Source organism: Bos indicus, chromosome 4, assembly GCF_029378745.1.
Source record: "Bos indicus isolate NIAB-ARS_2022 breed Sahiwal x Tharparkar chromosome 4, NIAB-ARS_B.indTharparkar_mat_pri_1.0, whole genome shotgun sequence".
NCBI lineage: Eukaryota > Metazoa > Chordata > Mammalia > Artiodactyla > Bovidae > Bos > Bos indicus.
The window spans coordinates 2,302,617-2,329,287 of NC_091763.1; positions in this window are offsets into that span (position 1 = coordinate 2,302,617).

The window sequence follows — 26,671 nt, forward strand, 5'->3', positions numbered from 1 at the left end:
AAGACGCTTACTCCTTGGAAGGAAAGTTATGACCAACCTAGACAGCATATTAAAAAGTGAAAGAAAGTGAAGTCACTCAGTCATGTCTGACTCTTTGCGACCCCATGGACTGTAGCCTACCAGGCTCCTCGGTCCATAGAATTTTTCAGTCAAGAGTACTGGAGTGGGTTGCCATTTCCTTCTCCAGGGGATCTTCCCAATCCAGGGATTGAATCTGGGTCTAACGCACTGCAGGCAGATGCTTTACCATCTGAGTCACCAGGGAAGCCTTATTAAAAAGCAGAGACATTACTTTGCCAACAATGGTCCATCTAGTCAAGGCTATGGTTTTTTTCAGTAGTCATGTATGGATGTGAGAGTTGGACTATAAAGTAAGATGAATGGCAAAGAATTAATGCTTTTCAATTGTTGTGTTGGAGAAGACTCTTGAGAGTCCCTTCGACTGCAAGGAGATCCAACCAGTCCTTGCTAAAGAATGCCAGTCCTGAGTATTCATTGGAAGGACTAATACTGAAGCTGAAACTCCAATACTTTGGCCACCTAATGTGAAGAGCTGACTCATTTGTAAAGACCCTGGCGGTGGGAAAGTTTGAAGGCAGGAGGACAAGGGGATGACAGGGGATGATATGGTTGGATGGCATCACCGACTCAATGGACATGAGTTTGTGTAAGCTCTGGGAGTTTGTGATGGACAGAGAGGCCTGGCATGGTGCAGTCCATGCAGTAGCAAAGCTGAGTCAGACACGACTCAGCAACTGAACTGAACTGAACTGAATACTCATCTATACAATTTATAGACACTGCTATTTATATTTAATATTGTTTTAATTTAATATATGTTACACTTAATTGTTATTTAGAATAGATAATATTAGGATATGAGTATCAAGGAAGAATAAAGTGAATGCTAGCACAGATGTTGGTGTGTTTTTGTTCAAGTCTATAACATGTTTTAGAAAAATATCGCATTAAAAATTGAAGTTTTGTTATAAAATTCATGAAATCTGCATTGAGATGGAGAAGATTTGATATAATCAGTGAATTAAAGGAATCAAGTTAGAATTTTCAAGTAGGTTCTGCTCTACTAAAAAGTAAATTGTCATAGAAGTAACAGTCAATATAACCCTCTGATTTGGGGAAACTTTGACATGGAAGCTTCCTTGTTAGCCCTGCACACCTGATTAAGTTAAAACCTACAGGCAAATTAATCTGTGACCCATGTCCTGGTATCAAAGACATTTTTTGTTCTTTGAACTATTGGAACATGTACATGATGGATAATCACTACAGGAGCAACATCCGTAGACTGAGCATTGTGTATTGTACTAAAAGTAGCATAAGATGTGTTACAGTGAATTGTCTTAATAAGGTACTATAATTTATTATTTGTGGCTGTTATTCAAATAAAGCTAAATCATATTAAAATGTAAATTAAAGAAACTAGTAAGTGTTTTGAAACAAACTCTATAAAGTTATAATTCAATATATAATACACACAGAAGTGAGACTAGAATTCTGATCAATCCAACTTCAAGTTATTCCCATAAAGAAAAGATGGAAAGAATACTACCCAGCTCCCTCCATCTCCTATTAATGAGCAGTTACAAGGTGGGCATTAAATATTTTGGACACTCAACAGTCCTAGTTTTACAGCTATTTTCAAAATACCATTTCCTATTTCTGAATGATTTTTAACTTGTCTCCCTACAGAAAATAACAGACACAGCTCTGACTTCATGTCTTTAAATTCCTAAGGCTCTGTGTGATTGTTGTAAATCAACATGTCTGTCAGACTGATGACAACCCCAGCTTTGGGCACAATTTAATGAGTCAGGATTGTGGCCTTGAGGATTCTAAGAAACCCCAAGCAAAAACAGAAGGACATCTTTGGACTTTCAAAGCTAAAAAACACAATCTTCTGGACATCCCTCGGAGAACACCACCATCACCTCTGTCTCTCTACTTGCACTGCATTTCAAAATATTGCTTTTCTTCTACTTATTAAAGGAGAAGAAACAACAACACACACACACACACACAAAGGAAAAAAAAACTGAAAGGAAACAGAACAAATTATGTATTATTTAATGCAGATAAAGTATAAAGGGTGATGGTAAAATTTCACATTATAAAACTTCAGAATAAAACATGGTTTAGTTTTTGTCAAAATATATAATTTGGGCTTTTTCTTATAGCTGCCTAATGAACAACTCTGTCATTGACTTTTCTCTTATAAGGGATACAAGTATTTCAGAAATATTCATTTTGGAACAAGGTTATAGAAAAATCAAGCTAAATAGTATTAGAAATAAGTCAAGCATGTGACAAATAGCAAAAATGAGATAAGCAAACATTTTACAATATCAAGATAAAAAATAAAACCCAAGGGACATGCTTTAAAAGTTTAGGAATTTCATCACTGTTTTTAACAGCATTAAGGGCCACCAGACATTATTTTAGGAAATAATTATTAAATAATGGTCTCACATTCCTATTTGTTATAATTTAATCTCAAGCTCTGGATTGTTATGTTATTATTTTCCACTTAAATGGAAAAAAAAATTTCATTAATAGATGGGCTTTACCTTTCATCAGTTTTATTCCTTAATTTTTTAAATTGCTTTTATGAATGCTACATTTTAAAAATTATTTCTATTATTTATTCATGAAAATACACATAAAATTAAATTTCTGTATTCCTGATTAAAAAATAATTCAAGATACTGATTTCAGGGGACCAAAATTAAGCCCATATCTATGATGCTGGAAAAGTATAAATGATCAAAAAATATGAGAAATTGTTTTGAAAATTAAAAACTTATTTGAAAATTTTGAAAACTCCAACTTATTGTTACTTTTATAACTTTTTAGGTGGTAAAGAATCCACCTGTCAATACGTGAGATGCAAAAGAGATGACTACAATCCTTGGGTCAGGAGGATTCCTGGAGCAGGAAATGGCAACCCACTCCAGTATTCTTGCCTGGGAAAATTCTACAGACAGAGGACACTGGTGGGCTACAGTTCAGGGGGTTGCAAAGAGTCAGACAGGACTGACCAACAGACTGTGAATACATTGAGTGTGAATTTGATAGAATTTAAAGACACAGATAGTTCTTGAATTATGCAAACTAATTCAGAGTTTACAAATGAAAACACATATTGAAATTAATTTAACAAAACCAACTTACTCTGATTGTTAAACTAAGCAATGATAAGTTAAACCAAAAACAAGATTCATTCAACCTGTTTTCAAAAATATTCAAGTTTAAAAAAGCAAAAAACAGATTCTAATTTAATAAGGGTTTCTATCAAACAAATGGCACTTTTTTTTTCTTTTTGAAAATTTGTCTACCATTGTGTTCTTATAAAGTTAAGTCACTCAGTCGTGTCCAACTCTTTGCAACCCCATGGACTGTAATCCACCAGGCTCCTCCATCCATGGGATTCTCCAGGCAAGAATACTGGACTGGGTTGCCATTTCCTTCTCCAGGGGATCTTCCCAACCCAGGAATCTAACCCAGGTCTCCCAGATTGCAGGCAGATGCTTTAACCTCTAAGTCACCAGGGATATCTTCTTATAACTAGTAAGTAAATTATTTTCAAAGGCAATAAAACATATGAAGTGCCTTCATGATTTAAGTGTAAATAAAAAGTTAACATATGAAAGCCAATAGCTTGTTTATAACTAGAACATTTAGGTAGAAAATAAAAGAGTAAATTATTTTTTTTTGTCATACATGGAAAAAAATATCAGAAATAAGTTTTACAAGAAATATGCAAGGTTTCTAGAAATTAATCTTTCTTGAGAGTCATAATAAGCATTGATGTTATATTTGTCAACTATACCTCAGTGAAGTTGAAATTTAAAAAAAAATGATGGATAAGAAAGCTGTGGTACACATACACAATGGAGTATTACTCAGCCATTAAAAAGAATACATTTGAATCAGTTCTAATGAGATGGATGAAACTGGAACCTATTATGCAGAGTGAAGCCAGAAAGAAAAACACCAATACAGTATACTAACGCATATATATGGAATTTAGAAAGATGGTAACAATAACCCTGTGTACGAGACAGCAAAAGAGACACTGATGTATAGATCAGTCTTATGGACTCTGTGGGAGAGGGAGAGGGTGGGGAGATTTGGGAGAATGGCATTGAAACATGTATAATATCATGTATGAAACGAGTCGCCAGTCCAGGTTCAATGCATGATGCTGGATGCTTGGGGCTGGTGCACTGGGACGACCCAGAGGGATGGTATGGGGAGGGAGGAGGGAGGAGGGTTCAGGATGGGGAACACAGGTATACCTGTGGCAGATTCATTTCGATATTTGGCAAAACTAATACAATATTGTAAATTTAAAAATAAAATAAAATTTAAAAAAATTTAAAAAATGAAAAATTTTCCAAAATTAACATATCAATGTAAAAAACTTCACATTCAAAAACCAAAACTATTTTGGGGAGGGGGATACTAAATAATTATTATAAGTTATTTCTTCAAAATTGACAAACCACCCAGGGAAGATAGCTAGGAAAACGTCGAGGATGGAAAAATATTGACAGACGGAGAGAAAGAGAAAGGGGGATATATATTGAGAATTTAAATCATGACAGAACCTTACTAACAACTACTGATGCTAATAGTGTTGTCTGTGTGTGTGTGTATGTTTGAGTGTCCATAAAATTAGACTAGGGAATTTTATTTACAGAAAGAATCTTTTAAGACTCAGTAATTGTTGCTATTACCTGCACTACTATCTTGAAACTTGAAAAGTCTTTAATTTAGATAGATTATTTTGCTTGAAAATGCTTTTCTGATAATACAAGATTACTTGGCATCTCTTTATCTCAAAAATGATATATAATCATACAATTACTTTCGCATTTATTCCCTGCTCTCCGTGTATGCACTGGTGTAAGAATCACTCCTTTGTTGGAATCATAAACCAAACAAAATGTTTGAAGGTCTTTGTACTATTGAATGTGTAGCTTTGCTCTTTCTCTGCACTGACAGCTAAATATCCTTTCTTTCTTCATTTTTGAACTTGTTCCTTCTTTGTAGAGTATAAGAAGGAGAAATTGTGTCTTTGTAGATGAGGATATCCCTTCCTTTCCTTAATAATGATAATAGCAACTGCTTAATATTTATAAAAACAATATAAAGCAGGCATGATTTTTAATACTGTCATTTTGAATATTGCTTTGTTGGATGTTTAGTTTTTACACAAATGTTTATGTTAGGGCAGCAAACAAGAATAACCATTGAAAATATTTCAAATGTAACATTTTACATTGTTATACTTTTATTGAATGTCTCCTGTATCTCATCATAGAGTTAAAATTTTAATAAGTTGCTCTGCACTAATTTTACCACAAAGGATGATACTTTCTCTCTGTTCAGTTCAGTTCAGTTCAGTAACTCAGTCGTGTCCAACTCTTTGTGACCCCATGAACTGCAGCATGCCAGGCATCACTGTTCATCATAACTCTCGGAGTCCACACAGATTAATGTCCATTGAGTTGATGATACTGTCCAACCATCTCATTCTCTGTCATCCCCTTCTCCTCCTGGCCTCAATTCTTCCCAACATCAGGCTCTTTTCAAATCAGTCAGTTCTTCTCATGAGGTGGCCAAAATATTGGAGTTTCAGCTTCAGTATCAGGCTTCCAATGAATATTCAGGACTGATTTCCTTTAGGATGAATTTGTCGGATCTCCTTGCAGTCCAAGGGACTCTCAAGAGTCTTCTCCAACACAACAGTTCAAAAGCCTCAATTCTTCAGTACTCAGCTTTCTTTATAGTCCAACTCTGACATTCATACATGACCACGGGAAAAACCATAGCCTTGACTAGACGGACCTTTGTTGACAAAGTAATGTCTCTGCTTTTCAATATTCTGTCTAGGTTGGTCATAACTTTCCTTTCAAGGAGTAAACGTCTTTTAATTTTATGGCTGTAGTCACCATTTGCAGTGATTTTGGAACCCCCCAAAATAAAGTCAGCCACTGTTTCCCCATCTATTTGCCATAGAGTGTTGGGACTGAATGCCATGATCTTCGTTTTCTGAATGTTGAGCTTTAAGCCAACTTTTTCACTCTCCGCTTTCACTTGCATCAAGAAGCTCTTTAGTTCTTCTTCACTTTCTGCCGTAAGGGTGGTGTCATCTGCATATCTGAGGTTATTAATATTTCTCCCGGCAATTTTGATTACAGCTTGTGCTTCATCCAGCCCAGCGTTTCTCATGATGTACTCAGCATATAAGTTAAATAAGCCAGGTGACAATATACAGCCTTGATGTACTCCTTTTCCTATTTGGAATCAGTCTGTTGTTCCATGTCCAGTTCTAACTGTTGCTTCCTGACCTGCATACAGGTCTTTCAAGAGACAGGTCATGTTTTCTGGTATTCCCATGTCTTTCAGAATTTTCCACAGTTTATTGTGATCCACACAGTCCAAGGCTTTGGCATAGTCAATAAAGGAGAAGTAGATGTTTTTCTGGAACTCTCTTGCTTATTTGATGATGCAGCAGGTGTTGGCAATTTGATCTCTGGTTCCTCTGCCTTTTCTAAAACCAGCTTGAACATCTGGGAGTTCACGTAATGGTGAAGCCTGGCTTGGAGAATTTTAAGCATAGCGTGTGAGATGATTGCAGTTCTGCAGTAGTTTGAGCATTCTTTGGCATTGCCTTTCTGTGGGATTGGAATGAAAACTGACCTTTTCCAGTCCAGTGACCACTGCTCAGTTTTCCAAATTTGCTGGCATATTGAGTCCAGTGCTTTCACAGCATCATCTTTCAGAATTTGGTTTAGCTCAACTGAGATTTCTCTCTGTGGATGCAAATAAAGTGAAGGTATTACTGCCTCCCTTTCCTTCTGGAATACCACGTTAAAGGCAACACTTTTTGATGGATTCCAACTGGTACCACAGAGAGATAAATTAGAGAATGGCATGGTTCAAGTGTTATATTTAGGGGGCTGAAAAAGGTAAAATACATTTTTAAATAAATGGTATGTGAAGCATGAATTGTTCTTAATGCCAAATGCTAATACTCCAAAAGCTTGCTCCTATAATAACATACTTTTCTTTCTGGCTAATTGACAGCAGCTATGAATCTGGTAGTGAAAGATGGATAGAAACGTGGTCTTGACTTTATTTAATAAGATAAAAAACCTATGACAGCTTCTTGTACACAAAAATGTTTTAGTTCAGAATTTAATAGGAGACCCCTTTTTTTTCTGAGTTAAAGTCTCAAAATAATAAAGAATATTTATTTTTGTGGCACTGTAAATTATGCTTATTTATATCTTAGGAGAGACAGGGTAAATAACAACTAGTTAATAGTTCAAAACATATGCAATCAGGACCCACTACACAGCAAATTACTTTTTCTCTATGTATCTAGGGAAAAATATATACACCTTTATATTTTTATAAGCCATCTTATAAGAACATTTATTTGGCTCTAACTATTTCTTGTTACATTCATTTTAAGTATTTTATAATTTTAATCATTGATTTTAAAAAGTATTTATATTTTCTTAGTTGATTAATTTTATACTTATTGATTTATTCATATAACTTTCAAATATAAAAGATATAACTAATTCTAATAGGTTGTCAGTTATTTTAGTTTTTCCATTAACAAATTTAACTTAAAAAAATAATGATAATTTTGCCTCCATGTTTTCCTCAATTTATTATATTGGATAAACATTAAAAATAAAGTTTATCAGTGGAGTAATGTATGAATTTTAACAAAATATGTCAGCTTTCCTGCAATTAATTTATTGCTTGTTCAAGCAACTGTCAATTTATCATATGCTTTTTAAGTGCCATATATTATATGTGAAATTGATGAGACTTAATTTGAATCATTTTTAGAAATCTATATTCTTTAACGAAGTGAAGAATTGTGCTTCTACTTCACATCTACCATAGATTTTTGAATAGTAATAGATAATGAATATAATGTTTGGCCATTGATCAAAATGATTCATAACTGGAGTGATTGTTTCTTTTAATCCTAACCATGCAATTATAATTACACCAAAGTCATGCTGAAATATTACTACATTATTATAGCAAAATTTATCAAATATAATTTATGAGTTAGCTAGAGTTTCTTTCCTTACTATAGAATTTAAAAGACACGTAGCTAGTTGTTTAATTGTTACATCAGTTCAATTCAGTTCAGTCGCTCAGTGGTGTCTAATTCTGCGAACCCATGAATCACAGCACCCCAGGTCTCCCTGTCCATCACCAACTCCCAGAGCTTACACAAATTCAAGTCCACTGAGTTGGTGATGCTATTAAACCATCTCATCCTCTGTCATCCCCTTCTCCTCGCACCCTCAATCTTTCCCAGATCTTTGCATCAGATGGCCGAAGTATTGGAGTTTCAGGTTCAACATCAATCCTTCCAATGAACACCCAGGACTGATCTCCTTTAGCATGGACTGCTTGGATCTCCTTGCAGTCCAAAGAACTTTCATAAGTCTTCTCCAACATAACAGTTTAAAAGCATCATATCGTCAGTGCTCAGCTTACTTTACAGTCCAACTCTCATGTTCTTACATGACCACTGGAAAAACAATAGCCTTGACTAGATGGACCTTTGTTGACAAAGTAATGTCTCTGCTTTTCAATATGTGGGCTAAGTTGGTCATAACTTTCCTTTCAAGGAGTGAGCATCTTTTAATTTCATGGCTATAGTCACCATCTGCAGTGATTTTGGAGCCCCCAAAAATAAAGTCAGCCACTGTTTCCACTGTTTCCCCATCTATTGACCATGAAGTGATGGACTGGATACCATGATCTTAGTTTTCTGAATATTTATCCTTAAGACAAATTTTTCACTCTCCTCTTTCACTTTCATCAAGAGGCTTTTTAGTTCCTTTTCACTTTCTGCCATAAGGGTGGTGTCCTCTGCATATCTGAGGTTATTGATATTTCACCCAGCGATCTTGATCTTGTGCTTCATCTAGCTCAGTGTTTCTCCTGATGTATTCTGCATATAAGTTAAATAAGCAGGGTGACAATATACAGCCTTGATGTACACTTTTTCCTATTTGGAACCAGTCTGTTGTTCCATATCCAGTTCTAACTGTTGCTTTCTGACCTGCATATAGATTTCTCAAGAGGTCAGGTGTTCTGGTATTCCCATCACTTTCAGAATTTTCTATAGTTTATTGTTATCCACATAGTCAAGGGCTTTGGCATAGTCAATAAAGCAGAAATATATGTTTTTCTAGAACTCTTTTGCTTTTTCAATGATCCAGCAGATGTTGGCAATGTAATCTCTGGTTCCTCTGCCTTTTCTAAAACCAGCTTGAACATGTATAATTTCACCGTTCACATATTGTTGAAACCTGTCTTGGAGAATTTTGAGCATTACTTTACTAGTGTGTGAGATGCAATCTCAAAAATGACAGAATGATCTCTGTTTGTTTCCAAGGCAAACCATTCAATATCACAGTAATACAAGTCTATGACCCAACCAGCAATGCTGAAGAAGCTGATGTTGAACCATTCTATGAAGGCCTACAAGAACTTTTAGAACTAACACCCCAAAAAGATGTCCTTTTCATTAAAGGAGACTGGAATGCAAAAGCAGGAAGTCAAGAAACACCTAGAGTAACAAGCAAATTTGGCCTTGGAATACGGAATGAAGCAGAGCAAAGGCTAATAGAATTTTGTCAAGAGAATGTGCTGTCATAGCAAACACCCTTCTCCAAAAACACAATGGAAGACTCTATACATGGACTTCATCAGATGGCCAACACCAAAATCAGACTGATTACACTTTTTGCAGCCAAAATTGGAGAAGCTCTATGCAGTCAGCAAAAACAAGACCAGGAGCTGACTGTGACTCAGATCATGAACTCCTTATTGCCAAATTCATTAAATTGAAGAAAGTGGGGAAAACCTCTAGACCATTAAGATATGACCTAAATCAAATCCCTTATGATTATACAGTGGAAGTGAGAAATGGATTTAAGGGACTAGATCTGATAGACAGAGTGCCTGATGAACTATGGACAGAGGTTTGTGACATTGTGTAGGAGACAGGGATCAAGACCAACCCCAAGAAAAAGAAATGCACAAAAGCAAAATGGCCGTCTGAGGAGGCCTTACAAAGAGCTGTGAAAAGAAGATAAGTGAAAAGCAAAGGAGAAAAGAAAAGCTATATACATTTGAATGCAGAGTTCCAAAGAATAGCAAGGAGAGATAAGGAAGTCCTCCTCGGCCATCATTCCAAAGAAATAGAGGAAAACAGTAGAATGGGAAAAACTAGAGATATCTTCAGGAAAATTAGAGATATCAAGGCAACATTTCATGCAAAGATGGGCTCAATAAAGAATAGAAATTATGTCGAGCTAATAGAAGAGGGAAATATTAAGAAGAGGTGGCAAGAATACACAGAAGAACTCTACAAAAAAGAGCTTCATGACCGAGATAATCACGATGATGTGATCACTCACCTAGAGCCAGACATCCTGGAATGTGAAGTCAAATGGGCCTTAGGAAGCATCAATACGAACAAAGCTAGTGGAGTTGACGAAATTCCATTTGAGCTTTTTCAAATCCTAAAAGGTGACCCCTTGAAAGTGCTGCACTCAATATGTCAGCAAATTTGGAAAACTCAGCTGTGGCCACAGGCCTGGAAAAGGTCAGTTTTTCATCCCAATCCCAAAGAAAAGCAATGCCAAAGGATGCTCAAACTACCTAACAATTGCATTCATCTCACACGGGACTTCCCTGGTGGCTTAGATGGTAAAGCATCTGTCTACAATGAGGGAGACCTGGGTTCGATCCCTGGATCGGGAAGATCCCCTGGAGAAGGAAATGGCAATCCACTCCAGTACTATTGCCTGGAAAATCCCATGGACAGAGGAGCCTGGTCGACTACAGTCCATGGGGTCGCAAAGAGTCAGACACGACTGAGTGACTTCACTTCACATGCTAGTAATTTTGTTATATATTTTTATATAAATTACATCATATTGAATATGTATAAGTATTATAAAATACTGTGAATATATACCAACATTGTAGCTCAGTCAGTAAAGAATCTGTCTGCATGGCAGGAGACCTGGGTTCAATTCCTGCACTGGGAAGAATCCCTGAGGAAAGAAATGGCAACCCACTCCAGTATTCTTGCCTGGAGAAACCCATAGACAGAGGAGCCTGGCAGGTTACAGTCCATGGGGTCACAAATTTTGGACACAACCTATGACTAAACCACCACCAGTTTCATATATTTGTATATAAACTTAGATTACATTAAATACATATAATATACATATAAATATATACATTTTACATTGAATATGTATAATATATAAGTATTATAAAATACCGTAAATCAACATAAATCATGTACAATGGTAGTTACCCTAAGCAGTAGAATTATAATTTGTTTTGAACTTTTAAAAGCTTATGTTTATAAAATTATCCAACAGAGTTTAATTTGTTTTATTATTTTTTTTATTTATTTGTTTTAAAAATTATTTTTACTCAGCAAGAAACCCAATGGTTGTAGTTAGAAAAATGGACAGATGAATAAAATGAAAATTTACCAAAAAAGTTGTAGTATAAATATACAAAAATGCTTAAGTTTATAGATAATTCAGAAAATGAAAGTGGATTACAACAAAATGTTCATGTATCTAACTAGGGACGTAAAAAAAATGATCAACTATAAGAAAGAATTTTGGGGAAATTAAAACTATTTTACTCAGGAAAAAGGCAAAATGCTGTCTTTTATTACATCTTTTGAACATCCAGCTAGAAGCCCTAGATAATGCAATAAAATAAGAAAAATAGTTAAAGGGTACAGAGACTGGGAAAGATGAAACAAAACTATTTTTCTTCACAGATGGTATGATTTTTTATGTGGAAATTCAAAGGAATTGACACAAAGTACTACAACCAATAAGAAATTAGAGCAAGGTCACAGTATACAAGATTAATGTAAAAAGTCAATAACTGTCTTATACAATAACAATAAACAGGTGAAATTTGAACTTAAAAACCTAATACTGTTTCCTTCATCATCCTAAAATTGAAACACTGAGCTATAAATCAAACAAAATATATACAAGAGCCATATGAGTAAAATTATAAAAGTTTAATAAAATGAATCAAAGGAAAATAAATAAATGGAGAGATAATCTATGTTCATGGATAGGAAGACTCGACATTGTCACAATCTGTTTTTCACAAATTGATCTATAGATCAAAGTTAATCTCAACACAAATCTCAGTTGCTGTTGTGTAGATATAGACATTTGACTCTAAAATTTCTATGGAGAGTCAAAAGACACAAAATAGTTAACATAAAATTGAAGGAAAAGAACAAAGTTGAAGAACTGAGACTACTTGACTTTAAGACTTACAATAAAGCTACAATAATCAGGACTCTATGGTGTTGGTGAACAGATGAATGATTAGTAAAACAGAACAAAGAGTTTAGAAATGGACCCACACTAATAAAGGCATTTGATACTTGACAAAGTAACAAAGGCAATTTAATGGGGAAATGATAATCTTTTCAACAAATGATACTGGGACAACTGGATGTGTGTGTACTAAGTCATGTCTGACTCTTTTACAACCCCATTGACTGTAACCCACCAAACAGAAGAGATCCAAAGAATAACAAGGAGAGATAAGAAAGCCTTCCTCAGCAATCAGTGCAAAGAAATAGAGGAAAACAATAGAGAGGGAGAGACTAGAAATCTCTTCAAGAAAATTAGAGACACCAAGGGAACATTTCATTCAAAGATGGGCACAATAAAGGACATAAATGGTATGGACCTAACAGAAGCAGAAGTTATTAAAAAGAAGTGGAAATAATACAGAGAAGAACTATACAAAATGATCTTCATGGCCCAGACAATCATGATGATGTGATAACTCACCTAGAGACAGACATCCTGGAATGTGAAGTCAAGTAGGCCTTAGGAAGCATCACTATGAACAAAGCTAGTGGAGGTGTTGGAATTCCTGTTGAGATATTTCAAATCTTAAAAGATGATGCTGTGAAAACATTGCACTCAATATACCAGCAAATTTGTAAAACTCAGCAGTAGCCACAGGACTGGAAAAAGATCAGTTTTCATGCCAATCCCAAAGAAAGGCAATGCCGAAGAATGTTCACACTACTGCACAATTGCACTCATCTAACAGGCTAGTGAAGTAATGCTCAAAATTTTAAAAGCCAAGCTTCAGCAATACAAGAATCATGAGCTCCAGATGTTCAAGCTGGTTTAGAAAAGGCAGAGGAACCAGAGATCAAATTGTCAACATCTGCTGGATCATCAAATAAGCAAGAGAGTTCCAGGAAACCATCTACTTCTGCTTTATTGACTATGCCAAAGCCTTTGACTGTGTGGATCACAATAAACTGTGGAAAATTCTGAAATAGATGGGAATACTAGAACACCTAACCTGCCTCTTGAGAAATCTTTATGCTGGTCAGGAAGCAACAGTTAGAACTGGACATGGAACAACAGACTGATTCCAAATAGGAAAAGGAGTACATCAAAGCTGTACACTGTCACCCTGCTTATTTAACTTCTATGCAGAGTACATCATTAGAAATGCTAGGCTGGAGGAAGCACAAGCTGGAATCAAGATTACCTGGAGAAATATCAACAACTTCAGATATGCAAATGACACCACCCTTATGGCAGAAAGCGAAGAACTAAAGAGCCTCATGATAACAGTGAAAGTGGAGGGTGGGAAGTTGGCTTAAAGCTCAACATTCAGAAAAATTAAGATGATGGCAGCCATTTCTATGACTTCATGGCAAATAGATGGGGAAACAATGGAACCAGTGACACAGCTTTTTTTGGGGGGCCTCCAAAATCACTGCAGATGTTGACTTCAGCCATGAAATTAAAACATGCTTATTCCTTGGAAGGAAAGTTATAGCCAACATAGACAACATATTAAAAAGCAGAGACATTACTTTGCCAACAAAGGTCTGTCTACTCAAGGCTATAGTAAGGCTACTCAAGACTATTTTCCAGTAGTCTTGTATGGATGTGAGAGTTGGACTATAAATTAAGCTGAGCATGGAAGAACTGATGCTTTTGAAATGTGGTGTTGGAGAAGACTCTTGAGATTCCCTTGGACTGCAAGGAGATATAACTAGTCTATCCTAAAGAATATCAGTCCTGAGTCTTCATTCGAAGACTAATGTTGAAGCTGAAACTCCAATACTTTGGCCACCTGATGCGAAGAAGAGCTGATTTATTTGAAAAGACCCTGATGCTGGGAAAGATTGAATGTGAGAGGAGAAGCGGACGACAGAGGATGAGATGGTTGGATGGCACCACCGACTCAATGGACATGAGTTTGGGTAAACTCTAGGAATTGGTGATGGACAGGGAGGCCTGGCATGCTGCAATCCATGGGGTCACAAAGAGTCAGACACGACTGAGAGGCTGAATTGAACTGTACTTGCTGCTGCTGCTGCTGCCAAGTCGCTTCAGTCGTGTCCGACTCTGTGCAACTCCATAGACGGCAGCCCACCTGGCTTCGCCGTCCCTGGGATTCTCCAGACAAGAACACTGGAGTGGGTTGCCATTTCCTTCTCCAGAACTGTACTTAAGCACCTTTATTTGTCACTAATGACTTCTGCACAAACCACATTTTACTAGTTTTTAGTTTCTCCTTTCAGAAATATTTATTTATATGGTGGATTAACAAATTCAGAGTTATAATCTTTTATGTCTTTCCTACAAAAAGTGATAGCACACTATATAAAATATCCAATACTTTTTATTTTTTCACCAATGATAAATATTTTGAGTATATATTTATATTAGTATGTAACAAGATTCGTTAAGTTTACTTCAGTGTAAGATAACGAATATCCTCATATTACTGGATTCTTGTTCAAAATAATTTAATTTTTAGCTACAATTTTGGTGTTATAAACAATACTATAATATATTACTTTTAATATATGTCATTTACAATTGTGTACATATATCTCTTAGACAAATTTCATTTTAAATTTTTCAGGAGAATGATGGAGTTTTTATTACTGATAATTTTAGAAATTTGGTTACTGAATATTATTTTTCTTACATTTTACTACATAGTTTTCCATAGAAATTGTTCTAAAACATGTTCCTCCCTGCTACAAATAGTGTTTACTCCACACTTTTTCTTGCACATTTCTGATAATAGCATATTGTTAAATTTTAGGGTCTCTATCAAACTAAGCAGAGAAAAATGGCATACCATGATCATTTCTATCATGGTTTATATCTTTGCCCATTTTTCTGTTGGATATTTTACAAATTAACTTGTATGAGTACATTATGAATTAGAGAAGCTATGATTTTTTATATAATAGGGTTTCAATATATTTTTTCTTAGTTTTGTTTTTCTGCTTGGTTTATGATAAATTTTTTTTTTTGCAGTTTTATATCTGTAATGTAAATTAATCAAAATTTTATTTTATATGTTATTGATTTGAGCCTAATTATAAAATTGAAACTATAACTAGTATGTTAGCCTTCAATTTTTATTATTTCATACAATTGTTTTCTTAGCATTTTTAAGTTAAAAAATTTGCTTAAAATTTTCTTTTGTTTCAAATGTTTCTTGATTATACAAACATATTTATATTAAAGGAAACAAAATTTTTGTCCTGATTCAGATGCTAATTTTATTATACTCCAGGAATTTATATTTATTTTTGCCAGTTATAAGTCTTTCATTTTGTTTCCATGGATCCCTGTTGAGGTACAAGTACTACAATGGCTTTTTTTAAACTATTTCTGGGAGTTTTAAACTTCCCATAGTTTATTAAGTGTATATGTTAACATTTTATAATTTTTGGAACCATATAAATGGTATTTATTTTACTAAATATCTTAAGTATGTGTTGATTACATATATAAATAGTATTGATTTCTATTAATTTGTGCATTATATATTTATTGTTTGAAATGAGTTTTCAGGTTTATTTTTCTCTTAGTTTTTTTTCGGTAAAATATATGTCATGTGTAAATAATCATGCATTTACTTATTCCTTTTCAGTTTTTGTATTTTAATTTTATTATTCTGTTTATTTTGGAAATACCCCTAGCACAGTGTTTGATAATCAGTGGTTTTTTTTTTTTTTTTTAGTAGTCTTCATTATAGCACATAAACATTACACACACAATAACATAATTGTTATTCCATTACACTTAATGGTGAAATTTTGGCTGAGTATTAAATTTTATCATGTTAGATATCAAAGGATAACTATTTTGCTTGATGTAGGGAAAGAAACCCCAACTATAAGCACATTAATATTCAATCAAAAGATAGACAAATATAAATCAAGTTTAGTATCTTCTGATTATTAAAATATCATAAAGGGGAAAAAGGTGAGTTATAGATTAGAAGAATACAAGCATTTCTATCTAGAACATATTATAGACAAATCAGGAAGAACAGACAACTCAATTGAAAAGAATGAGCAGGACATTTGATCTGGTGTTCAAAGAAGAGCATGTTCAAATGATGAGAAAAATATGTAGCAGGGTGCCTAATCTCAGTCATCAGGAAAACACACACACACAAAGATTAATAAGAATCATTAAAATGGATTGATACCAAATATTGGCAGTAGTGAAAAATCATGTTTTGACACAATCATGAATAAATGAATGCTCATATTATGTTGGAAGGAGTTTGATAAATAAACTGATACTTTGGAAAACTAAGTGAATCTAATAAGTTAAATGCGTCCTTGAGTATATACAAATCACATGAGTCAGCAACTTCATTCCTAGTTAAATCATTGACAAAATCTATATTTCCATGCAAAAGAATATATGTACATGAATGTTCAAGGCTGCAATACTTAGAGTAACATGTAATGAAAATTATCCAAATGGCTGTCAACCATAGAACAAATATATACATTACCATGCAATGTCACTTTAGTCATGTCTGGCTCTTTGCAACCCCATGGACTGTAGCCCACCAGGTTCCTCTGTCCATGGGATTCTTCAGCCAAGAAGACTGGAGTTGGTTGCCATTTCCTTCTCCGAGGGTTCTTCCAAACTCAGGGATCGAAGCTGTGTCTCTTATGTCTCCTGCACTTGCAGGTGGGCTCCTTGTCACTAGTGCCACCTGGGAAGCTGATAGAGTTACTGATAGGAATAATGTACAGCTATAAAACTAACTGAATTGGAATATCTTATAACAATAAGTACAAATCTCACAAATATTGTTGAGATAGAGTGCCAGACAAACAATAGTATGTATATACTATGTGAGTCCCTTTATGCAAATTTAAAAATAAGCAGAACTAAGCTCAGATGTTAAAATAAGTGGTCTCCACAGTAATGGAGAGACCAAAAAAAAAAAATTAATAACTGGAAAGTGGTGTCGGGTGTTGGCTGTTTGGTTTTTCAGTGCAGATAGAAATTGCATAAGTGTTCACAAGGTGATAATTTTGTGTCAGGAAACCTTCTGTATGTGTAGTAATATTTCAATTATATATAATCTCAACATTGAGATTATACTAACCTGGAACAATTTATTCTAGGATACGATGTACCTTTTTTTATTTTTAATTTTATTTTTTAACTTTATGATGTACCTTTTAATATTAGATTTATGTTTGAAAAATATCGTGAGCTATCTAATTGAAAAATTGTCTCATTTTTAAAACTTGTGCTTTTCTCTATTACAGTCTACAAAATTTGTATGATGTCTTTAACTTGTCTTTTTTATTTTTTCCTCTAAAATTATTTTAAATTCTTTGCTTTCTATTAATGCTTTCCTTGGGTCCATCTTTTAGCATCTGTTTTCCAACATTTCATAGTGATTATTTTCCTATATAATTTTCATATTATTTAAGCAGTTAGTTTTCCATTTTTTTTCTCAGTTATACTGGCTTCTACTGCATATATACATGTATATATTGTGATGGTTTTTCCTAACTGATTTGTTGTTTTATTTACATATGTGATTGATGCACCATTATTAAACTTGAGACAATGTTTTAATGTCATATAATTTTTCTTTACTGTGCTCTTTTGATGAGTTTTTCTGTACTTTGTCCCTTACTTCATTTTGATATTGTTATGTAGATGCTATTTTAGTAGTTTTTTTAAACATTATCTTTAAAACAAAGGGATTTTTCAGGATTCAAATCTTTGGAGTTGAAAGGAGAAATCCAGACTATCATTGCAGGCTGTAGAATTTTAATAAAGCAATCTGCTTACCTTTCTTATTTTGCTTTCTGAAATGCTACCGTGTTCTCCTCACAGGTAAAAAAAAAATAGTAATACGTAAATAAGTTCTGGTGCCAGTCTACTACCAGGCTATAGATACATTTTTATTATTATTTATTTTTCATCCCATGCACTTTTGAGCATCCTGTTGCAAACAGATGCAGGGTTTTAACCTCAAGTTGGGGCTTTCAATTTTAGGGAGAATACTTATGCTGGCTTCTTCACCACTTAATATTCTCACCACTTATTTTTCTCCATCTGAAATTTATGTCCTCTCAAGTCCTTCCTACATAACCCCTCTCAACTGTGCCCATCTGTACCCTTATTCAATGTGTAAGAAGTTTCAAGTTCTTTTGTATTCTAAAAATAGGAGTATGCTGCCTTTCTTCTTTGTTCTTAAAGAATCATCAGTAGTTGAAAGTGTAAATGATGAATTTAAGAGAATGTGCAAACCATAAATCTGAAATATCTGTTTTATATTACTTAGAAATTCTTGCTGAATTCTATATTATCATCTATCAATAAATAACTATTAGAATGATTTCTTCAATTGTACATCTCAAATGGATTATAGACTATTTTATCTATCTATATACATCTATCAGTCTATCTATATACATACACAGAGACAGACTAACTGTGCTATGGTATTTGTAAAAGACGTCCCATGGTAAACCATCATATTTCTATGTGTTTGATGAAAAATTCTATTACTCTCAAGGGGAGGTATCAGATCAGATCAGATCAGACGCTCAGTTGTGTCCAACTCTTTGCGACCCCATGAATCGCAGCACACCAGGCCTCCCTGTCCATCACCAACTCCAGGAGTTCACTCAGACTCACGTCCATCGAGTCAGTGATGCCATCCAGCCATCTCATCCTCTGTTGTCCCCTTCTCCTCCTGCCCCCAATCCCTCCCAGCATCAGAGTCTTTTCCAATGAGTCAACTCTTTGCATGAGGTGGCCAAAGTACTGGAGTTTCAGCTTTAGCATCATTCCTTCCAAAGAAATCCCAGGGCTGATCTCCTTCAGAATGGACTGGTTGGATCTCCTTGCAGTCCAGGGGACTCTCAAGAGTCTTCTCCAGCATCACAGTTCAAAAGCATCAATTCTTTGGTGCTCAGCCTTCTTCAGAGTCCAAGTCTCACATCCATACATGACCACTGGAAAAACCATAGCCTTGACTAGACGGACCTTTGTTGGCAAAGTAATGTCTCTGCTTTTGAATATGCTATCTAGGTTGGTCATAACTTTCCTTCCAAGGAAAAGGGGAGGTAAAGGGTATGTATATCACTAATTTATATTATTCTATAAGGTCCGTCTAGTAAAGGCTATGATTTTTCCAGTGGTCATGTATGGATGTGAGAGTTGGACTATGAAAAAGGCTACATGCCAAAGAATTGATGCTTTCGAACTGTGGTGTTGGAGAAGACTCTTGAGAGTCCCTTGGACTGCAAGGAGATCTAACCAGTCCATTCTGAAAGAGATCAGCCCTGGGATTTCTTTGGAGGGAATGATGCTGAAGCTGAAACTCCAGTACTTTGGCCACCTCATGCGAAGAGTTGACTCATTGGAAAAGACTCTGATCCTGGGAGGGGTTGAGAGCAGGAGAAGGGGACGACAGAGGATGAGATGGCTGGATGGCATCACTGACTTGATGGACGTGAGTCTGAGTGAACTCCAGGAGTTGGTGATGGACAAGGAGGCCTGGTGTGCTACGATTCATGGGGTCGCAAAGAGTCAGACACGACTGAGCAACTGAACTGAACTGATAGATATATGTTATGTAATTATTACTGGGATATGTTTTAACCAATGAAAAAATTAAGATTATCAAATCCTTAAAAGGTAACTAAGAGAGATCAGGCAACTTTGAATATTAATATTATGTAGCAATTTGTATTAAAAATAAGCAAAAAGAGGCAAATGTAGTATAGCACTTTATCTATAAAGTTTTCTTTATTTTTCTAAGTAAATAGTCTGAAATTCACAAATTTATTTTCTTTAAGAATAAGGGCTTGATATATATGGAATTTAGAAAGATGGTAATGATAACCCTGTATGCGAGATAGCAAAAGAGACACAGATGTATAGAACAGTCTTTTGGACTCTGTGGGAGAGGGAGAAGGTGGGATGATTTGGGAGAATGGCATTGAAACATGTATAATATTATGTATGAAACGAATCACCAGTCCAGGTTGGATGCATGATATAGGATGCTTGGGGCTGGTGAACTGGGATGACCCAGAGGGATGGTACGGGGAGGAAGGTGGGAGGGGGGTTCAGTATGGAGAACACGTGTATACCTGTGGCAGATTCATGTTGATGTATGTCAAAACCAATAAAATATTGTAAAGTAATTAACCTCCTATTAAAATAAATAAATTTATTTAAAAAATAAGAGCTTGAAATATGAAAATACATTAGGTTAAAGTTATTAAGATAGTGCCTTAGAGAAAAGAAGAAAGCATTTTTCAGTCTCCAGGGCATATGCTTTAAATGCTGTAGATGCTTTTATCTATGCCATTTTATAAGTAACTCAATTTAATTAAAATTGTCATGTGTGTGTCGGGGGGTGTATGTGTGTAATGAAAAGCTTATTTTAATATACCACTACCACTCACATTTTTTTTTCTTGCAATATGGCTTTTACAAATAGCTGACAAAAGAAGAGAAGCAAAAGTCAAACAAGAAAAAGAAAGATACACCCATTTGAATGGAGAGTTCCACAGAATAGCAAGGAGAGATAAGAAAACCTTCCTCAGGGATTAATACAAAGATATAAAGGAAAAAAAAAGAATAGAATGGGAAAGATTAGAGGTCTCTTCAAGAAAATTAGCGATACCAAGGGAACATTTCATGCATTGATGAGCACAATAAATGACAAGAAAGTTATAGACATAAAAGAAGCAGAATATTAAAAAGAGGTGGCAACTATACACAGAAAATCTATACAAAAAAGATTTTCATGAGAAAGATAATCATAATATTGTGATCACTCTCCTAGAGCCAGACATCCTAGAATGTGAAGTCAAGTGGACCTTAGAAAGCATCACTATGAACAAAGCTAGTGGAGGTGATGGAATTCCATTTGAGCTATTTCAAATCCTGAGAGATGATGCTGTGAAAGTGCTGCACTCAGTATGCCAGCAAAGCTGGAAAACTCAGAAGTGACCATAGGACTGGAAAATGTCAGTTTTCATTCCAATCCCAAAGAAAGGAAATGTAAAAGAATGTTCAAACTACTGCACAACTGCACTCATCTCACACACTGGCAAAGTAATGCCCAAGATTCTCTAAGAGAGGCTTCCACAGGATGTGAACTGCAAACTTCCAGATGCTCAAGCTGGATTTAGAAAAGGCAGAGGAGGACGAGATCAAATTGCGAACATCCTTTGCATCATAGAAAAAGCAAGAGAATTCCAGAAAAAACATCTAGTTCTGTTTTACTGACTATGCCAAAGCCTTTGACTGTGTGGATCACAACAAACTGGAAAATTCTGCAAGAGATGAGAATACCGGAGCACCTGACTTGCCTCCTGAGAAATCTATTGGCATGTCAAGAAACAACAATTAGACTGGACATGGAACAACAGACTTGTTCCAAATAGGAAAAGGAGTATGTCAAGGCTGTATATTGTCACCCTGCTTATTTAACTTATATGCAGAGTACATCATGAGAAATGCTGGGCTGAATGAAGCACAAGCTTTAATCAAGATTGCCAGGAGACATATAATAAAAAAAAAAAAAAAAAAACTCAGATATGCAGATGACACCACCCTTTCGGCAGAAAGTGAAGAGGAACTAAGAAGCCTCTTGATGAAAGTGAAAGAGGAGAGTGAAAAAGTTGGCTTAAAGCTCAACATTCCAAAAACTGAGATCATCGTATCTGGTCCCATCACCTTATGGGAAATAGATGGGGAAACAGTGAAAACAGTGACTGACTTTATTTTGGGGGGCTCCAAAATCACTGCAGATGGTGATTGCAGCCATGAAATTAAAAGACCATTACTCCTTGGAAGGAAAGTTATGACCAACATAGACAGCATATTAAAAAGCAGAGACATTACTTTTTCACAAAGGTCCGTCTATTCAAGGCTATGGTTTTTCCAGTGGTCATGTATGAATGTGAGAGTTGGACCATAGAGAAAGCTGAGCACCAAAGAATTGATGCTTTTCAACTGTGGTGTTGGAGAAGACCCTTGAGAGTCCCTTGGACTGCAAGGAGATTCAACCAGTCCATCCTAAAGGAGATCAGTCCTGGGTGTTCATTGGAAGGACTGATGCTTAAGCTGGAACTGCAATACTTTGGCCACCTGATGCGAAGGGCTGACTCATTGGAAAAGACCCTGGTGCTGGGAAAGATTGAAGGTGGGAGGAGAAGAGGACAATAGAGGATGAGATGGTTGGATGGCATCATGGACTTGGTGGACATCAGTTGGAAGTTGGTAATGCACAAGGAAGCCTGACGTGCTGCAGTGCACAGGGTAGCAGAGTCAGATACAACTGAGCAATTTAATTGAATATGGCTCTTACTGTATGTAAGTATCATGTTAGATTCAATTTGTTATGTTGATTATATAGAAGACACTCTTGGTTTTCTTAAACCAAACTTTATTTTCCTTTTAGTTATAACATTTTTATACACCATGATAGCTAAAGGACTTTGGTTTCTGTTACAGGTTGAACTGTGTTTCTCTTCAAATTGATCTGTTAGAGTCCTAATCAACACTTGTTGCTATTCAGTCACTCAGTTGTATCTGACTCTTTGTGACTCCATGGACTACAGCACATCAGGCATGCCTCTCTTTCACTATGTCCTGGAGTTTGCTCAAACTCATGTCCATTGAGTCACTGATGTCATCCATTCACTTCATACTTTGTCACCCCCTTCTCTTCCTGCCTTCAATCTTTCTTAAAATCAGGGTCTTTTCCAATGAGTCAGCGCTTTACATCAGGTGGCCAAAGTATTGGAGCTTCAATGTCAGCATCAGTCCTTCCAATGAATACTCAGGTTTGATTTCCTTTAGAATTAACAGGCATCACCTTGCTCTCCAAGGAACTCTCAAGGGTCTTCTCCAGCACTACAATTTGAAGGCATCAGTTTCTTGGTTCAGTTCAGTTCAGTTCAGTCATTCACTTGTGCCTGACTCTGCAATTCCATAGAAGCAGGCCTCCCTGTCCATTACCAGGCCTCCCTGTCCATCACCAACTCCCAGAGTTTACCCAAACTCTGAGACTCTCAAGAGTCTTCTCCAACACCACAGTTCAAAAGCATCAATTCTTCAGCCCTCAGCTTTCTTTATAGTCCAACTCTCACATTCATACATGACTACTGGAAAAACCATAGCTTTGACTAGATGGACTTTTGCTGGTAAAGCAGTTCTCTGCTTTTTGATATGCTGTCTAGGTTGGTCATAGCTTTTATTCCAAAGAACAAGCATCTTTTAATTTTATGGCTGCAGTCAGCATCTGCATTGATTTTGGAGCCTCCCCCCCTTCAAAAAAATAAAATCTCTTACTGTTCCCATTGTCTACCCTTCTGTTTGCCATGAAGTGATGGGACCAGATGCCATGATCTTAGCTTTCTGAATATTAATTTTTAAGCCAACTTTTTCACTCTCCTCTTTCATTTTGTCAAGAGGCTCTTCTAGTTATTCACTTTCTACCATAAGGGTAGTATCATCTACATATCTGACGTTATTGATATTTTTCCCAGTGATCTTGATTTGAGCTTGTGCTTCATCCAGCCCAGAGTTTCTCATGATGTACTCTGCATATACATTAAATAAGTAAGGTGACAATATTCAGCCTTGACATATTCCTTTCCCTATTTGGAACCAGTCTGGTGTTCCATGTCCAGTTCTAACTGTTGCTTCTTGACCTACATACAGATTTCTCAGGAAGCAGGTCAAGTGGTCTGGTATTTCCATCTCTTTAAGAATTTTCCAGTTTGTTTTGATCCACACAGTCAACGCTTTGGCATAGGCAATAAAACAAAAGTAGATGTTTTTCTGGAACTCTCTTGCTTTTCCAATGATCCACCAGATGTTGTCAATTTGATCTCTGCTTCCTCTGCCTTTTCTATATCCACTTGAACATCTGGAAGTTCACGATTCAGGTACTGTTGAAGTCTGGCTTGGAGAAGTTTGAACATTATTTTGATAGTGTGTGAGATGAGTGCAATTGTGCAGTAGTTTGAACATTCTTTGGCATTGCATTTCTTTGGGATGGGAATGAAAACTGACCTTCTCCTGTCCTGTGGCCACTGCTGAGTTTTCCAACTTTGCTGGTATACTGATTGCAGCATTCTCAAAGCATAATTTTTTAGGATTTGAAATAGCTCAACTGGAATCCCATCACCTCCATTAGCTTTGTTCATAGTGGTGCTTCCTAAGGTTCACTTGACTTCACATTCCAAAATGTCTGGCTCTAAGTGAGTGATCACACCATTGTGATTATCTGAGTCATGAAGATCTTTTTTTGTACATTTCTTCTGTGTATTCTTGACAACACTTTTTAATATATTGTGCTTCTATTAGGTCCATACCATTCCTGTACTTTATAGTGCTCATCTTTGCATGAAATGTTCCCTTGTTATCTCTAATTTTATTGGGTCTTTAAAATATAATTAAGTTAAAGTGAGGCCTCTAGATTGGTCCTTAACTTAATGTGAATAGCAAATTTAGAAAAAGATGAAAATATGACCCAGATTTGTACAGAAAGAAAACCATATGAAACATAGAGAGGAGAAGTGGACAGAGAGAAATCTCAGAAAAATCAACTTTGTATACACAAACTTTGTATACACATTGATCTTGAATTTCTGTAGGAATAAAGATTCTGTGATGTAAGATACCCAGGGTGCTATTGTTTTTATGGAAGCCTTAGCAAACTCAGTTTTCAGGTTATGTGGTGATATTGCTGTGGATTAAAGAAACAAAGGGGTAAATGGATGGTCAATTGCAGGGGTCCAGCCCCGGTGGATCCAGGGAATTCAAAGGGGAGACGGCATCAGCAATCAGGAAACAACAGCTTATTTAAACGTTAATTAAGGATATAAATAGTGGTTAAATAAGGATAGCTCAGTGAGAAAATTTAGTGGAGAAAAGAGGCTGAATAATTCAGCCAGAAGGTGAGAGAAAGAACGACATGGGGAGACCAAGCTTCGGTGAACAAGGTCTGCATTTTATTTTCCGAAGTAGTTTTTATACCTTAAGTTATGCATAGAGGATAATGGGGAAAGGGGTAGAGTCATGCAGTAAGCCAGGCTTTCTTCCTGCAAACTTATCATATGCAAAAGTTTAGGTGATTTGCATCATCTTCTGGCCTGGAGGCCTGTTAACATTTTAGGACCCTTTCTTCAGAAAACTTATTTTTCTCTAAAGGTTATTAGTCAGGCGCCACCCTCCAAAAGCATTAGATAAAGTAGCATTCCTATAGGGCAAAGGTGTTGTGGGCTATAACAAGAAAAATAATTAACTCAAGGGTCCAAGGTTACAAATATTAAAGCTACTACTTACACCAATTATATTAATCAATATACTTCCAGGGACACAGCAGGTAAGGGATATGGAAACTTAGCAGCAAACATTGGCCCAACAAGTAAAAACCCTTCACCAATACAATTTCTAATTAATCTTTTAACTGCTCAAAGGAATCTGTATTTAGACAGTTTAGAACATCTCATGCCTCTCACAGTTGGGAGGCTCTGAGCAATCACATGTGGCGGGAAAAACCTATTCAGGCAGGCTAGAGGACTTCCAAAGGAGTTTGTAGGTTGAAACACTATCACACCCAGGAATTATTAACTGGAGCTGCAAGTTAACTCTTTTTTCAGAGAGAGGTAGTGGGGGACAGCCCCTTGTAAAGTCAGAGGTGTAGGTGAGAGCACAAAGCAGAAAGTAGGCAGACTCTGGTTTTGGGGGTAGATGCTTGAGAATTTCCAGGGGGACTCCTGAGGCTCAATCCTGCCTTTGCGTATGCCGAGCTTCCTTCCTCATGACCTTTGCCACGGGTGGAGCTCCTGCTCCTGGCAGTCAATGAAAATGAAGGACAAAAGGTTAGGGTCCTCAAGGGTCTCAGTGGATGAGTTCATGTCACTTCTTTCTACATTATGACTATCAATCTGATGTAATTCTCAATTTCCTGTGGCCTGCATCCCCATCCGATACTAGCCTCCTCGTGTGCATGTGTGCTTATTGGCTCAGTCATATCCAACACTTTGCAACCCAATGGACAGTACTCTGTCAGACTCTTCTGCCCATGGCGTTCTCCAAGCAAGAGAACTGGTGTGGGTAGCCATTCCCTTTTCTAGGGGATCTTCCAAATCCAGGGATCAGACTCAGGGTTTGAATTGGATCCCACATTGCACTTTGAGTCTTACCATCTGAGTGACCAA